Here is a 16,059-nt window from a genome sequence, read left to right on the forward strand (position 1 = left end):
AGTGGGTGGCTTGCCCACTGTGCCATCCTGGGGAGTGCAAAGCCACAGTCTATCAAGTCTCTACAGTGGGTGGGGTGCCCACCGTGCCATCCTGGGGAGTGCAAAGCCACAGTCTCTCAAGTAGATGCAGGTCTCCACTGGTACTGGGGGGGACTGGTGCCCAGAGTGCTTCATCCTGTGCAGGACAGACAGAGTGGATGCAGGTCTCCACTGGTTCTGGAGGGGGACTGGTGCCCAGACTGGATGAGTCTCCCCGTGAAAGTTCCTGTCCTGTCACTGTCCCAGCTGCACATGGGATAAGGATGCCTGATGTGTCGGTCTATTCATTCCTACCCGGTGCTTGCCCTGTTCAGCGGTGTCTTGCCATGGCGGTCTTTTCCCTGTTCAGCGGTGCTTTGCCATGGCGGTCTTTGCCCTGTTCAGCGGTGCTTTGACATGGCGGTTCAGGACTGTTCAGCGGTGCTTTGCCATGGCGGTTCAGGACTGTTTAGCGGTGCTTTGCCATGGCGGTCTTTGCCCTGTTCAGCGGTGCTTTGACATGGCGGTTCAGGACTGTTCAGCGGTGCTTTGCCATGGCGGTTCAGTACTGTTCAGCGGTGCTTTGCCATGGCGGTCTTTGCCCTGTTCAGCGGTGCTTTGCCATGGCGGTTCAGTACTGTTCAGCGGTGCTTTGCCTTGGCGGTCTTTGCCCTGTTCAGCGGTGCTTTGCCATGGCAATTTGTGCCCTGTTCAGCGGTGCTTTGCCATGGCGGTCTTTGCCCTGTTCAGCGGTGCTTTGACATGGTGGTTCAGGACTGTTCAGCGGTGCTTTGCCATGGCGGTTCAGGACTGTTCAGCAGAGCTTTGTCATGGCGGTCTTTGCCCTGTTCAGCGGTGCTTTGCCATGGCGGTTCAGGACTGTTCAGCGATGCTTTGACATGGCGGTTCAGGACTGTTCAGCGGTGCTTTGACATGGCGGTTCTGGTAGGGACATTGGTGTGTGGCATGACGTTCCCTACACTGGGCATTGGTGTGTGGCATGACGTTCCCTACACTGGGCATTGTTGTGTGGCATGACGTTCCATCATAGCCCACCTGGGCTGTGGCAGCCGGGGCCCTCCTGGGCACTGACTCAGGCGGTGGTCTCCTGACCAGTGACGATACTTGGGCCCTCCTGGGCACTGACTCCGGCGGTTGTCTCCTGGCCAGTGACGATACTTGGGCCCTCCTGGGCACTGACTCCGGCGGTGGTCTCCTGACCAGTGACGATACTTGGGCCCTCCTGGGCTGTGACTTCGGCGGTGGTCTCCTGACCAGTGACGATACTTGGGCCCTCCTGGGCACTGACTCCGGCGGTGGTCTCCTGACCAGTGACGATACTTGGGCCCTCCTGGGCACTGACTCCGGCGGTGGTCTCCAGACCAGTGACGATACTTGGGCCCTCCTGGGCAATGACTTTGGCGGTGGTCTCTGGACCAGTGACGATACTTGGGCCCTCCTGGGCACTGACTCCGGCAGTGGCGGTGGTCTCCTGACCAGTGCTGATACTTGTGCCCTCCTGGGCTGTGACTTCGGCGGTGGTCTCCTGACCAGTGACGATACTTGGGCCCTCCTGGGCACTGACTCCGGCGGTGGTCTCCTGACCAGTGACGATACTTGGGCCCTCCTGGGCTGTGACTCTGGTGGTGGTCTCTGGACCAGTGACGATACTTGGGCCCTCCTGGGCAATGACTCTGGCGGTGGTCTCTGGACCAGTGACGATACTTGGCCCTACTGGGCAATGACTCTGGCGGTGGTCTCCTGACCAGTGACGACGGTGCTGGCGGTTGTGTCTCGACCGCTGGAAATGATGGCACACTTCTCCGCCGTGACACTCACAACAGGCTGGGCAGACTTCCTCTGGCCCTTCCCCACCTTTGGTGGAGTCACAGCTGACTCTCCAATCCCCTTGGAACCCATGTGAGTTGTTTTCCCACCAGGAGTCTTCACACGGTCCCGTCGTCCACTCTCCAATTTTAGAGCCTTTACAGGGGGTGGGCTGCCAGTGCCTTGGCTCCTGGTCACACTGCCTGCCCTGGTGGCCGGTGCACTCCACAAACCTTGAACAGGCACCACTGGTATTTGGGGCTTTTTGGCTGAGGCACTACGACAGGACTGATGAATTGGAGGAGGGGGTGGGGGCAAAAAGGTCAACTTTACAGAGGGACAGTTTCTGACGAACACTGGGATAGGTAGTTGGATCGGGCCTTTGAGTGGAGGAAGAGGAGGTGGTTGTCGGAGGTGTCACTTTAGGTGTTTTGGGTGCAGGTGCAGGCACTGGAGGCTGTCATGAGGTGGATGGATGTTGGGTGAGTGATTGCCGGCGTTTGTGTACTTTGGGAGGGGGCGTCACAGACACACTGGGAGAGGACACAGGGGATGTGTAAATGGGAGTGGAGGTGGTGAGTGCAGGTGAGCGGCTTGTGGTGCTGGGTCTCCTTGTGCGATTCATGGTGCCTGTAGATGTGGTGCATGCAGGTGTATGTGTAGACAAGACTGGGAGGGAGGAGGGAGAAGAGGAGGAGGAGGACACAGTGGAGGCAGTGGAAGTTGCTGTGTCTGTACGTGGGTGAGGCTTGCGTGAGTGCCTGTGGGTTGTGTGGTGCCTATGTTTGCTTGAGCTACCTGTGTGTGCTGACTTGTGTGCATACTGGTCTGTAGGTGTGCTTGGGATGGGGTACAGGAGATTGGGTCTGGGTGGAGGAGTTTGGAGGGGGGAGGCTAGACACAGGGACAATGGCTGCCATCAGTGCTGAGGCCAGAGATTGCAGAGTTCGCTGAAGGACAGCCTGACCAGAATGAATGCCCTCCAGGAATGCATTACCGTGTTGCAACTCTCGTTCTACACCCTGGATGGCAATCACAATGGTAGACTGCCCAATAGTGAATGATCTGAGGAGGTCAATGGCCTCCTAACTGAGGGCAGCAGGGGTGACTGGGGCAGGGCCTGAGGTGCCTGGGGCGAAGGTGATGCCCACCCTCCTGGGTGAGCGGGCACCGGGCGAACGCTGAGGGGCTGCTGGGAGGGCGGTGCTGGTAGGGGAGGTGGCGGCTGTACCTGTAGAAGTGGGGCACACAGATTGTGCCGCCACCACAAGGGATCCCCCATCGGCGAACGAGTCGCTGCTTGGTGATCCGGTGGCCGAAGTGAAGCTCCCCTCGCCTCCGTCCCACTGGTGCATTCAGAGTCTGTGGTGTGGCCCTCCATGGCCATGTGGGATGCAGCTCCCTCGTGCTCCGGTGCCACTGTACCTCCGCCTGATGATGCTGATGTACAAAAGGACAGGGAGAGCACAAAAAGGGGTGGAGACAGAAGAAAGAGAGTTTTAGTGCATGGCATACCGCTACCGTTGGCGGACAAGACAGACACAGCAGCCCCCTGCATTACGCCGTGCTCCTGCCCTCTGCACATGCAATTTCTGGGATATGGCCTACATGGCAATGGTGGACATCTGCACACATGGATGCCACAGGGGCAACTATACCTCGACTTGGCACTCTGCTGCGGTGGGGTAGAGTGCCACATGGCCTACATTACGGAGGGGCCTTGCCTACCAAACTCGCCCTGGCCTAGGGACACCCACAGCCCACCTCCCCCACCCAGACACCTCCACTGCACGCAAAATCAGCAGAATGAGAGTGTACTCATCCCCTTGTGTCTGCTGTGATGCCCTCAAGTGCCCATCCAACTCCGGGAAGACCACCACCAGGATCCGGAACTTCAGGGGGGTCATGGTGCGACGGGCACCCCTCCCAGGTTGGGAGGCCATCTCCAGCTGAGCCTCCGCCGTCTTCTTGCTGCAGCGGTGAATGTCCTCCCATCTCTTATGGCAGTGGGTGCCCCGCCTCTAGTGGGCCCCCAGGGTCCAGACCTCCTTGGCGATGGCACGCCAAATGTCCCTCTTCTGGTGGGCGCTGACCTACATGACATGCACAAGGAAAGAGGAACAGTCATTACCAACTGCACCGTCGTTGTGAGTGGCCCCCTCCCTACTCTGGCCATGTGGCCCATTCATTCCCATGCATTAATGTTCTATGAACTCTGCCCCCTTACCTCTTCCAACCAGCCCTCTCCACCCAGGCCTAGCCCATACAATATGCTTCCTGTGTACTAACCTGTTAGTCTGGAGGACCGTAGAGTAGCGTGTACTGGGGGAGGACCCCGTCTACCAGTTTCTCCAACTCCTGTGCAGTGAAGGCAGGGGCCCTTTCCCCAGACGCAGCAGCCATCGTCGCTTCCAGACCGAGGTCACAGCAGCACTTGCAGTGTAGGTCCTCTCCTGTCGAAGGTCAGGTATCTAGTGATTGAACAGATAGAAAATGGTGGTGACGTCCGCGGCGGTGACGTCCGCGGAGGTGCGCATCATCACCGCCGGCGCACCTGTTCATTGGCTCCTGCGACCCATAGGGTCCAATGTTAACCAATGCAGCATTGCGCCGCGGTCTACGACCGCCTACCGCGACGGTGTGCTACGCCAGCACAGTTACCCCACAATCCCATTGTCCCAGTTTAGAGGTCAGGCAGCCGCCATTTCAGGGGCCCACATGGCTTCATTTACCTCTGCGTCACACATAGCTAGGCCTACACTCAACACACATACAGGAAGGGTTTTGTGAGTGGTTTAGTCTTGTGTGTAACTGTGGGTACATACCTGGAGGAATAATGACTGATTCTTCGCTGTTGTCCTTCGTAGGCACCGTCAGCTGGGACAGTTGAGAAGATGGCGGAATCCTCCGGTGTACCGAACGCTGGTGGACCTGTTGACAATGGAAGAGCGACATGTCATCGTCACCTACCGGTTTGACCTTGCCACAATCCAGGAACTATGTACCCAGTTGGAGCCAGACCTGATGTCACCAATCCGCCATCCGACTGGAATCCCCCCTGACGTGCAGGTGCTGTCAGTGCTCCATTTCCTTGCAAGTGGGTCTTTTCAGACAACAGTGGCCATGGCATCAGGGATGTCCCAGCCTATGTTTTCCAACGTGTTGTCCAGAGTGCTGTCTGCCCCGCTGAAACACGTAAGGAGATACATCATTTTCCCTGAGGTGGCAGATTTGCCTACAGTGAAAGGTGACTTCTATGCCCTTGGACATATCCCCAACATCATAGGTGCCATTGATGGGAGGCATGTAGCTCTGGTCCCCCCCCCCACAGGAGTGAACAGGTGTACAGGAACAGGAAGTGTTATCATTCAATGAATGTCCAGATGGTATGTTTGGCAGACCAGTACATCTCGCAGGTAAATGCTATGTTCCCTGGCTCAGTGCATGACGCCTACATCCTGCGGAATAGCAGCATCCCTGATATGATGGGTCCACTCCAGAGGCACCGTGTATGGCTATTGGGGGACTCTGGTTACCCCAACCTGTCCTGGCTATTGACCCCAGTGAGGAATCCCAGGACCAGGGCAGAGGAACGCTCCAATGAGGCCCATGGGCGGACTAGGAGGGTGATCGAGCGCACCTTCGGCCTCCTGAAGGCCAGGTTCAGGTGCCTCCATATGACAGGTGGATCCCTATTCTACTCACCGAAGAAGGTGTGCGAGATCATCATCGCCTGCTCCATGCTCCATAATTTGGCTTTGCGACGCCAGGTGCCTTTTCTGCAGGAGGATGATCCAGATGACGGTGTTGTAGCAGCTGTAGAGCCTGTGGAGCCTGTGGACAGTGATGAGGAGAAAGCTGAGGAAGAAGACGACAACAGGGAGTCAGTCATACAGGAATATTTCCAGTGACACACAGGTGAGAACATTTTCATGTTTAACATTACATTAACTTTCACACGTCTACCTCTATCCTGTTTGTCGATTTCAATCACTATTTGGTAACTGAGTTGTACCTTTCCATTACGGCTTCACAGGTGTGGTTACCAACGTGTCATCTGCTTGCATCCTTCAAAGACTTGTGATGTGTGACATAGGTATGTTAGCCTTACAATGGGAAACGCATTATGACACTGTCATTGATAATACATATTTAGTAAATCACAGATTGACTCAAGATTGTTTTGTGTTTCAAGGGTGTTTAATGAAGTGCTCAGAAATGTGAGGGGGTTGTAAAAAGAGGATGGGTGATGGTGGAGGAATGTGCATGGCAGAGTCCATTCTATTAGTCTCACAGGTGCACTGCCCATATGGGCATAGGAAGTGGAGCTGGGGCGGTTTAAGTAAGGACAGGGTAACAAGGTGGTACAGTGGGAGGACAAACAGGGTGGTCTCATTTCCTGGCGGGGGTCTTGCCATCTTGCTCTGTCCTGTTCCTGGATCTCAGGGACCGCTTGCGTGGTGGTTGTCCGTCTGCAGGGGGTGGGGTGCTGGTGTGTTGGTCCTGTGGCGGGGCATCCTGTCCACTAGCACCGGCGGATGTGGTGGGCAGTTCATCGTCCTGGCTAGTGTCAGGGGCCCCTTGGAGTGCTACGGTGTCCCTCATGGTCTGCTGTATCTCCTTCAGCACCCCTACGATGGTGCCCAGGGCGGAGCTGATGGTCCTGAGCACCTCCCTGAACCCCAAATACTGTTCCTCCTGCAGGCGCAGGGTCTCCTGCAACTTGTCCAGGACCGTCGCCATCGTCTCCTGGGAGTGGTGGTATGCTCCCTTGATGGAGGATAGGGCCTCGTGGAGAGTGGGTTCCCTTGGCCTGTCCGCCCCCTGTCGCACAGCAGCCCTCCCAGTTCCCCTGTGTTCCTGTGCATTCCGTTCCCTGGACCGTGTGCCCACTACCACTGCCCCCAGGTCCCTGTTGTTGTTGGGGTGGTGGGTTATCCTGGGTTCCCTGTAGTGGTGGACACACAGCTGATTGACCTGTCCTGGGTACGGAGGTTTGGGCCCGCTGGGTGGGTGCTGTGCTGGTGTTACCAGAGGGTGGAAGGTCAGTGTTGGGCTGTGCCTGTGCAAGGGGAACCGACTGTCCCAAGGCCCACGATGGTCCGGGCTGGTCATCAGGATCCAGTAGGGCAGAGCTGCTATCGTCACTGTGGGCCTCTTCTGGGGGTGGAGTGGTGTTGTCTGGACCCTCTGGTGTGGTGACGGTCCTTCGGGTTCCTGCAGGGGCATAAGAGCATGATTATTGCATGTGTGTGTGTAATGGTGTGCAACGGGTAGGTGTTTGTGTACCCCAGTGCAAGCATTCCTGTGTGTGGGTTTGTGTGATGATGGTTAGGGGGTTGTTCTGGGTTTGTGCAGTGAGCATGCTTTAGTGAGGGGTGACCATGCTTAGTTGTGTCATGCAGGGCTTGGTGTTGGGATGAGTGGTTTGTGTTATTAGTACATTAGTGAGGAGTTGGAGTGATAGGGGAGGGGGTGGGGGTGTGTGATAGCATGCAGGTAGGGTGGGGGATATGATAGTTAAGATTTGACTTACCAGTGTCCCATCCTCCACTGACTCCTCCGAAGCCCTCTGGATGCATGATGGTCAAGACTTGCTCCTCCCATGTTGTTAGTTGTGGGGGAGGAGGTAGGGGTCCGCCGCCAGTTCGCTGCACTGCGATGTTGTGCCTGGAGACCGTTGAACGCACCTTCCCCCGTAGGTCGTTCCACCTCTTCCTGATGTCCTCCCTATTTCTTGGGTGCTGTCCCACGGCGTTGACCCTGTCCACTATTCTGCGCCATAGCTCCATCTTACTGGCTATTGATGTGTGCTGTACCTGTGAGCCAAATAGCTATGGCTCTACCCGCATGATTTCCTCCACCATGACCCTGAGCTCCTCCTCGGAGAAGCGGGGGTGTCTTTGGCGTGAAATGGGGTGGTGTGTGTGATGTGTGGGGTGGTGTATGTGGTGATGAGTGTGGTGATGTGTAGTGGTGTGTGGTGTTTGCTGCGTGGATGTTGTGTGGGTGTTGGTGTTGTGTGCCTCTGTGTGATGGGGTTGTCTATTCTGTGCTCTCTCTCTGGCCTTCGTTCGTGATTTTTTGGTCGTAGGGGTTTGTGGGTGATGTGGGTGTGTGTTTTATATAGTATTGGGTGTGTGGGAGTGGTGTGTGTACGTGTATCAGGTGTGTGTATTTCAAAATGTCCAATGTGGCGGTGTTTTGTAGAAGTGTGTGTATTTTGAGGTCGGCGGTGTGTACCGCCAATGGAGTACTGCGGTTGAAAGACCGCTGCGTGGATTCGTGGGTCGTAATAGCATAGGCGTGTTTCCGTTGGCGTGGAGGTGGAGGTTTTGTTATTGCCAGTTTATCACTGACCTTTGGTGTGGCGGAGTTGTGTGGGTGTCTGAATTTCGGCAGATTCCGAGCTGTGTGTCATAATAGCTGTGGCTGAATTCCGCGGCCGCGGCTGTGTGTTGGCGGTCTTCTGCACGGCGGTAAGCGCCTTTTACTGCCAATGTTGTAATGACCCCCAAAGACTGGTGTGGTGTTTACTTTTAAATTTCTTCCTTCCATCATTATTTTAAAAATGCAAATAATAAAAACTATTTTTAACCAACATCTAGGTAATATTTCTCCCATGTTCAAAAAAGTAAAAGTACAATATAACAAACACAACAACTCTTAATGTATTAATTTCATACATTTTTAAATAAGAATAGTTTGTCAAATGAAAAAAATAGAACACATACATAAACAAAATATCCTGTGTCATTTTTATTTTTAGAGTTCCAGACCTCGACACCATGAAAGAACAGAATATAATCATATAAAACAGAATCAATAGGCAAACTATTATTCATTCATGTCATCAGCTAGAGCCAGACCTCCTGTCTCACATTAGGAATTTCACATTAATAACACCAGTAGTCGAAATCATGGCAGTACACAATTTTGTGACCACAGGATCATTCTAATACACTGTGCCTGGTGGCATATCACAACCAAGGTTAAGTGGTGTGCAACAAAATTACCTGCCATGTTCATATTTAACTTTTTGTTTTTATGTTCACACATGCCGCACATCGTCGTTACATTCACAATGGGGAGGGGGAGTCACCACAGGATACGCGCAGCATCGCTTAAACATTTAATCACTACATTCATACCCAATGGGTACTTATGCCTACAATATATTAACATGGAATGTGAGAGGCATGGCTACTCTCGCTAAACGCCTTAGGAATTATAATTATTCGCTCTTGGCACACCATCACCTCTCTGATGGCTGAACTGGTGGAATATCCACTGTCACCCACACCAGAATCTTGTCTTCTGGGAGTCCGTAAGTGGTCAGCTAAGAGAAAACAATCACACAAGTGTATTGACTTGGCGTTTGTATTATTTAAGCGCCTGCTGGCGATGCAGTGGAAAGCACCGTCCGCACCGGATACACAGCCCTGGTTAATTGATTTGTTAAAATGGACTAAAGCAGAAGCACAGGGTCTTGACGTACTGCAGGATAGGGGAGTACAGATAAAAAAGGTTGAAATATGAGACGCATATATAGCCTCAATAGAAGCTAAGGATGATATCAAACCCCCATGAGTGCGCGAAGGGAGACACATTGACATTGCACCCATGAGAAGTGGGCATAGTATATGAAACAGAGCTGATGGGTGTATAGCACGTCAGCGAGAGCCACCCCCACCCCGCACTACCATAACCTATAATGTGAGGCAGTACCATCACTAATCACTAGAAAAACTACAGTACGATGACCATAACTGACTAGGCTCAGTCTAAGTGTAACCAACAGTTATGAGCGCGCAATATAAGCACACCCTCAATAATACATCAACCCACTGATAACCCTCATAACACGAAACCCGAAGAAAACGGTGTATTAGAAACAGACTGAACCGGCTGGTTACCTCAAAGTACACATAAATGTGTGTCTAAGTGTTGTCTCCCCATATGCACTAAGTTATACCATACATATCTTGTATTATGCATAATAACTTACGAAATGTGTACTAGTGGACTGCCTGGACAACCGTGCAATGGGCTGCGATATGCTCTTTCTGTTTTACATTTTATGTTCCACAATAAACAGAGTTAAAAAAAAAAGTGGTGTGCTACAAAAATGTCTTTGTACAATGATGAGACGCATCAATAGCTTCATACATTTAACATAAAATGAGTAGTTTCAAATGTGAAAGGAGATTAATACACTATGAACAAAAAAACAAGTATAATGCAATCTAATAAACTTCTATCCAATCACTGTGCAAGTTGTCTTTGTACAAGATATGTACATCCTAAGTGTGTGTTTTTCACAGGATCAACCTATATTACCTTTGTACTGTGGAACAGCAGCGTATACGAGCAAATGTCACAATTTTGAAATATGCAAATGAAGATGACATGGTGAAGGATCCTAAAACACAATAATAAGAAAAAAAATATTAACTTATATAACAAAATAGACACATTACAAATGAAAAAATAATGAGGACACATTCACTTAGAACAATCAAAGATAAACAATGTAAATGAACACATTAGTCAATGTGTCAGAAATTTTATCAACAAACATTTTTACCCTGTCATTTCCTAAACTACCCATTCCTACAAAATGTCCGGCACAGGCTGACATGTTCTTTATGGTACAAGTTCTTTGGACATTGAGTGTAACACTGGGTAAATATATACTTACACGTCAATTCTCTTCACCGCTATCATCTTCACTTTGCATTTCAAAATCCTCACCCGGTGGCCCATCATGGTCTCCATCCTCTGCAATGTATGGGATGTTCCATCCCAGGGCTATGTTGTGTAACAAGCAGCAGGCCATGATGATTTTGTACACCTTATCAGGTGAGTAGAGAATGGCTCCACCAGTTTTATCTGACAGAGAAATCTGGCCTTTAGTAGCCTAAAAGCCAGATCCACTGGCCTCTGTGCTCTTCCAGGGGCCTCATTGAAGTGGACTTCCCCTGGTACTGCTAGATTCATCAGTGGTGCTAACAACTATGGTCAGTTAGGATAAGTTGAGTTAAATAAAAAACAAATGTTTATTTATCAAAATAATTTTATCCCTTTGCACATTCTTAAACTAGAAATTAACCTAATAATCCTATTAACAGATTGTGCTTACTAACAAGCCAGGCCCTCTCAGTTCCAAGTTGTGGTATTTGCAGGGGTATGCTGTTCTTATGCAGTATAAATGAATCATGTGTGAACCCTTGGAAACAGGCACATGTGCCTGAGATCTACAAATGAGGAAAGTGGACGAGTGGCACATTGATTGAATGGAAGTTCTTCCGATTATGGTAGACCTGTTCCTGGCGTACGGTGGCACTAATGCAAATTGCGTGCCATTAACTGCTCCAACCACATGTGGTAAGCCACCCAAAGCAGAAAAATCTCCCATCACATTTCAAATCCTTATTTCATGCAAACTGGATGAAGCTGTTCATGTGTCCTATTAATGAAGAAAGGACTTCTTGTAGCACACCACTGAAAGTTGATTGTGACATGACTCCAGATACTGCCACAGTATGTTGGAAAGATCCTGTGGCCACAACATGAAGTACTGCCATGATTTTTACTATTGGTGTTATTGATGTGGGATTTCTATGGTGAGACATAAGATCTGGCTCCAGCTGATGACATCAATCAAGAATGGTCTGCCTATTCAATCTGAATGTTTTTATAGTATCCCTTTCTTCCACAGTCGCAAGGTCTGGAAAAAGGTATAAACACTTGAGGCTCTAATGTTCTACCTCTCCCTGGGTTCGTATGTCTGCATTTAAGAACAAAGAGGAATATCATTTTAAATGAGCAAACAATACTTTGAGAATCAACACACATATCACGTCTTTGTAAAATTCCACATGTTTTGTGACATATATGTACACATGTTTTAGAGATGTAAGTTATAAATTTTTTTTTTACATGTCTGATATTCTTCTTAAAATATAATGTGTAAATAATACATTTTAACAGTAGTTTTTATTAAAAAATATATTTTAGTTTTCTAAAATTCCATCAGCAGAAGTATAAAATAAACTGAATCTCTATTGCATTTAAACATAGTAACACATTAGATTATACTTTTTAAAATTTGACGAAAATCAGTAATGTAACCATTTTGCATATGTAAACAAACTAGGCACCGTTTTGAGTGGTGGTGATGCAGTTAATATTTAAAAATAGACTTGTTCACATTCCAAAATGGTGGCCGCCTGACCTTACCGTCACAACATCTGCAATCCGATGGTTATTGATAGAAATTGACTGTGTAGTAGATGTAAAACTGTATGACGGACAGAGGCATGGGCTAATGTCTGTGACAACAGTGTGCCAATGGCTGTGTCTGTCTCCATTGACGATCACGTATATTGTGTACATGTATGTGCTGTTAGCAGGTGACAAGGCCCCAAACTTCTCGACAGAGGAATTGGAACTGCTGACATTAGAGGTCCTGTCCCTGTACATCCAGCTGTATGAGAACCCAGAGTAACAGGTACGTTTTTATGGAAAATGTATTTCTAACTAACGTTTAAAAAAAATAAATACAGGCTTAATTGTCCTTTCTGTTCCTGAGTGAAGTGTTGTGATTGGAGTGCAGTCAACTCAATAATTTGGCTGTGAGCAAAATGATGTTTAATAATGTTTTTAAATGTCTGTACATTGAGATGAAAAGTTATCTGGATGAATAAGATGAATTTTAATTTCAATTTACTCACAATTCAAAAGTTCCCATTTACAAATTACATGCCCCTTACTTCCAGTGGCCTGTAGATATTGCACCATAAGTATAAGTGAAGAATACAGCCATATGTCAAAATGAGAGAAATGTAAAGTGCAGGAAAAGAATTTCAAGTTATGACCTTGTCTGAATATTTTTTTTGTACTTTAACTTTATCCCATTTTCAGAATAATGAGTATTTCTGTGCATTATACATGTAATGGTACCATATATGGGTAAAGGTATATCATGTGCTGTAAGTACATATGACACAGACTGTTAGTCACCCATATAAATATGTCCCATTCCTACCCACGCATATTCATTCATCACCAAAAAGTATGCTCTCACTGACACACCTGGCAGCCTTTCCATACTGCCCTTTGTCATAGTATGTGGTTCTCACCATAGTATCTGGCTCAAAAAACATTAGACACTAAGCCAATAAAGCTGTGCATCGGGTTATGTGATAACAATGTGCAAGTGGTTTAGCCTTCAGTAGCTCACAATGGTTAGAACTGATCAGAAGTAGCTCTCACTACAGGAAATGTTTCAGACCCTTGGCCTACATCATGTTTGTGGCCTGGATTTGTAAAATGAGGACATGAAAAGTGTAAGGGTACTCAAAAGGTCACACTACAAGTAAGTAATTTCTAGGAAACAATACATTTCAGAAAATAATCAGTACTAACTTTTTAGAAATGCTTGTGATAGATTTTACAAAATTATGTTACAGCAATGGAAATGATCAACACCTCACAAAACATATTTTTCTTTCTTTTTTTGTATTCATACAGGTCAATACTCATCAGAAAAAGGTGATAGGGAAGGCCATTGTCAAGAAGATGTGGACCCTAGGTGGCATATTTATACTCCGTTTGCGCCAAATTTGCGTCGTTTTTTTAGACGCAAATTCGGCGCAAAACTAACGCCATATTTATACTTTGGCGTTAGACGCGTCTAGCGCCAAAGTATGAGGAAAGAGCGTCATTTTTTTGCGTGAATGCCTTCCTTGCGTTAATGAGATGCAAGGTAGGCGTTCCCGTCTAAAAAAAATGACTGCGACGCAAATGCGTCGTATTTATACTCCCGAGCAAAAATCACGCCCGGGAGTGGGCGGGGCAAAAAAACCCGCATTTGCGCCTCTTTTTAACGCCTGGGTCAGGACAGGCGTTAAGGGACCTGTGGGCTCAAAATGAGCCCACAGCTGCCCTCCCATGCCCCCAGGGACCCCCCCTGCCACCCTTGCCCACCCCAGGAGGACACCCAAGGATGGAGGGACCCATCCCAGGGACATTCAGGTAAGTTCAGGTAAGTATATATATATTTTTTTAAAATATTTTTTTTTGGCATAGGGGGGCCTGATTTGTGCCCCCCTACATGCCACAATGCCCAATGACCATGCCCAGGGGACAGAAGTCCCCTGGGCATGGCCATTGGGCAAGGGGGCATGACTCCTGTCTTTACTAAGACAGGAGTCATGTAAATGGCGTCTGGGCGTCGTTAAAAATGGCGCAAATCGGGTGGAGGCGATTTTTTTGCGTCAACCTGACTTGCACCATTTTAAGACGCCCTAACGCCATTTTTCCCTACGCCGGCGCTGCCTGGTGTACGTGTTTTTTTTCCACGCACACCAGGCAGCGCCGGTCTGCTAGCGCCGGCTAACGCCATTCAATAAATACGGCGCCCGCATGGCGCTTCAGAATGGCGTTAGCCAGCGCTAAACTTTTTGACGCTAAACTGCGTTAGCGCAGTTTAGCGTCAAAAAGTATAAATACGGGCCTAGGGGTCTACAAGCAGTGCAGCATTCACTGCATAGGAGGTCGGAGGACCTACAACCCTGGACCCAAAAGTCTTCTGAAGCCCAGCTCCACCAGTCCTCCCAACGTGTGCCGTATCCTGACCGTCCCTAATGTCCTGCATTCCTCTGGTGGCCTACACAGACCATGATGGGCAATTGAGAGCCCAACAGCAGCATCAAGGGGGTAAGTAAAATTTTTTATTTTTATTGTTAACCTTTTTTGTTACATCAATAATTTATGGCAGCAACATAAAGGGTGACACACAAGAAGAGTTCTGGAAGGTGTACATTTTGCACAACGTGTAAGATGCTGTGTTTTGTGTATTTATTTTGGGTAACCTTTGCCACTAGATTTCTTATCACTATCAAGGGGATGTTTTGAGCTGACACATGCATACCTAAGAAAAAAACAGTACCTCGATTTTGTCTATGTTATGAGACACAGTTGTCCCAAACAGGCCACAATTTATGATTCTATTAGGTGTGATGCTCCATCACAATTGCTAGGTGGTTGGCCCTATTACAGGTGAAATAGCATACAATGAACATCTGATCCAGTGGATGTTCCAAACTTTACATTGGTGAGTTGGTATAATGACTAAAACATATTGAGCATGGGTTCCAAAATGACTAGGAACAAGTGAACAATGGCAACATTGTTTAGCAAAAACATTTAGGGCCTGATTACAACTTTGGCGGAGGTGTTAATCCGTCCCAAAAGTGACGGTAAAGTGACAGATATACCACCAGCCGTATTACGAGTCCATTATATACTATGGAACTCGTAATACGGCTGGTGGTATATCCGTCACATTTGGGACGGATTAACACCTCCTCCAAAGTTGTAATCAGGCCCTTAATAAAAATGTTTTGACTGTAAAATTCAAGTTAGTTTGTGTTAACAGTTGCAGATTGTCATGAAGCCTTGCTGCTTTACAAATGTGCGTGTAAACCAGTCTGTTTCAACAAACATGAATGTAGCATGCAAACAATATTAATTGAAACAGACAGGAATGTGTACACATTGGTGACAGGGTATACCCAAAACAACATGCTTGTGTCCTTTGTTATGTCCAGATGATAAATGAATATTGAAGCAAAGGTGTTTGTGAAAGGGAATTTTTCAGATGCACAATGTACATGGTACAAAGCTTTCTTGCTAGATATTGTTTGTGACATAAATTGACTATTCAAAATAATCAATATATTCCATTCAGAGGTAATGAACAATTCCATAGAAATCGGAAGTGCTAAAGAGAAATGATCTAAAATGAAATGGGAGTAATTATGGTAATTTTCTAAACGGTGCGCAAATGAGCACATATTATGTTCCATACATGCAGGGGGAAATGATTAAACATAGCTACATTTTACAGACTTGAAACAGTTGAAAAGTAACCCATCTGCGGAGTTCTAAATCTGGCCCCAAATCATCTAAAGCATTGTCTATCTTTTCAGCAACTATGATGAAAACATTGTAGCAAGGTTTGGCTGATCGACAAAAAATGGCTAAAAGTGGTCCATTTTACTACATCTACTGCATTTTCTGTTAACGGTAGGACACCCTGGATTATGTGCATTTTGACCCATATTTAAAACAACTTAAATTGTGTTTATAACCACCTTTCTGTGGTTTAATTATGTTCTTTATAGAACACATGAGGCAACTTTAATA

The sequence above is a fragment of the Pleurodeles waltl genome, chromosome 6 (genome assembly GCF_031143425.1).
Source record: "Pleurodeles waltl isolate 20211129_DDA chromosome 6, aPleWal1.hap1.20221129, whole genome shotgun sequence".
In the NCBI taxonomy this organism is placed as follows: Eukaryota; Metazoa; Chordata; class Amphibia; order Caudata; family Salamandridae; genus Pleurodeles; species Pleurodeles waltl.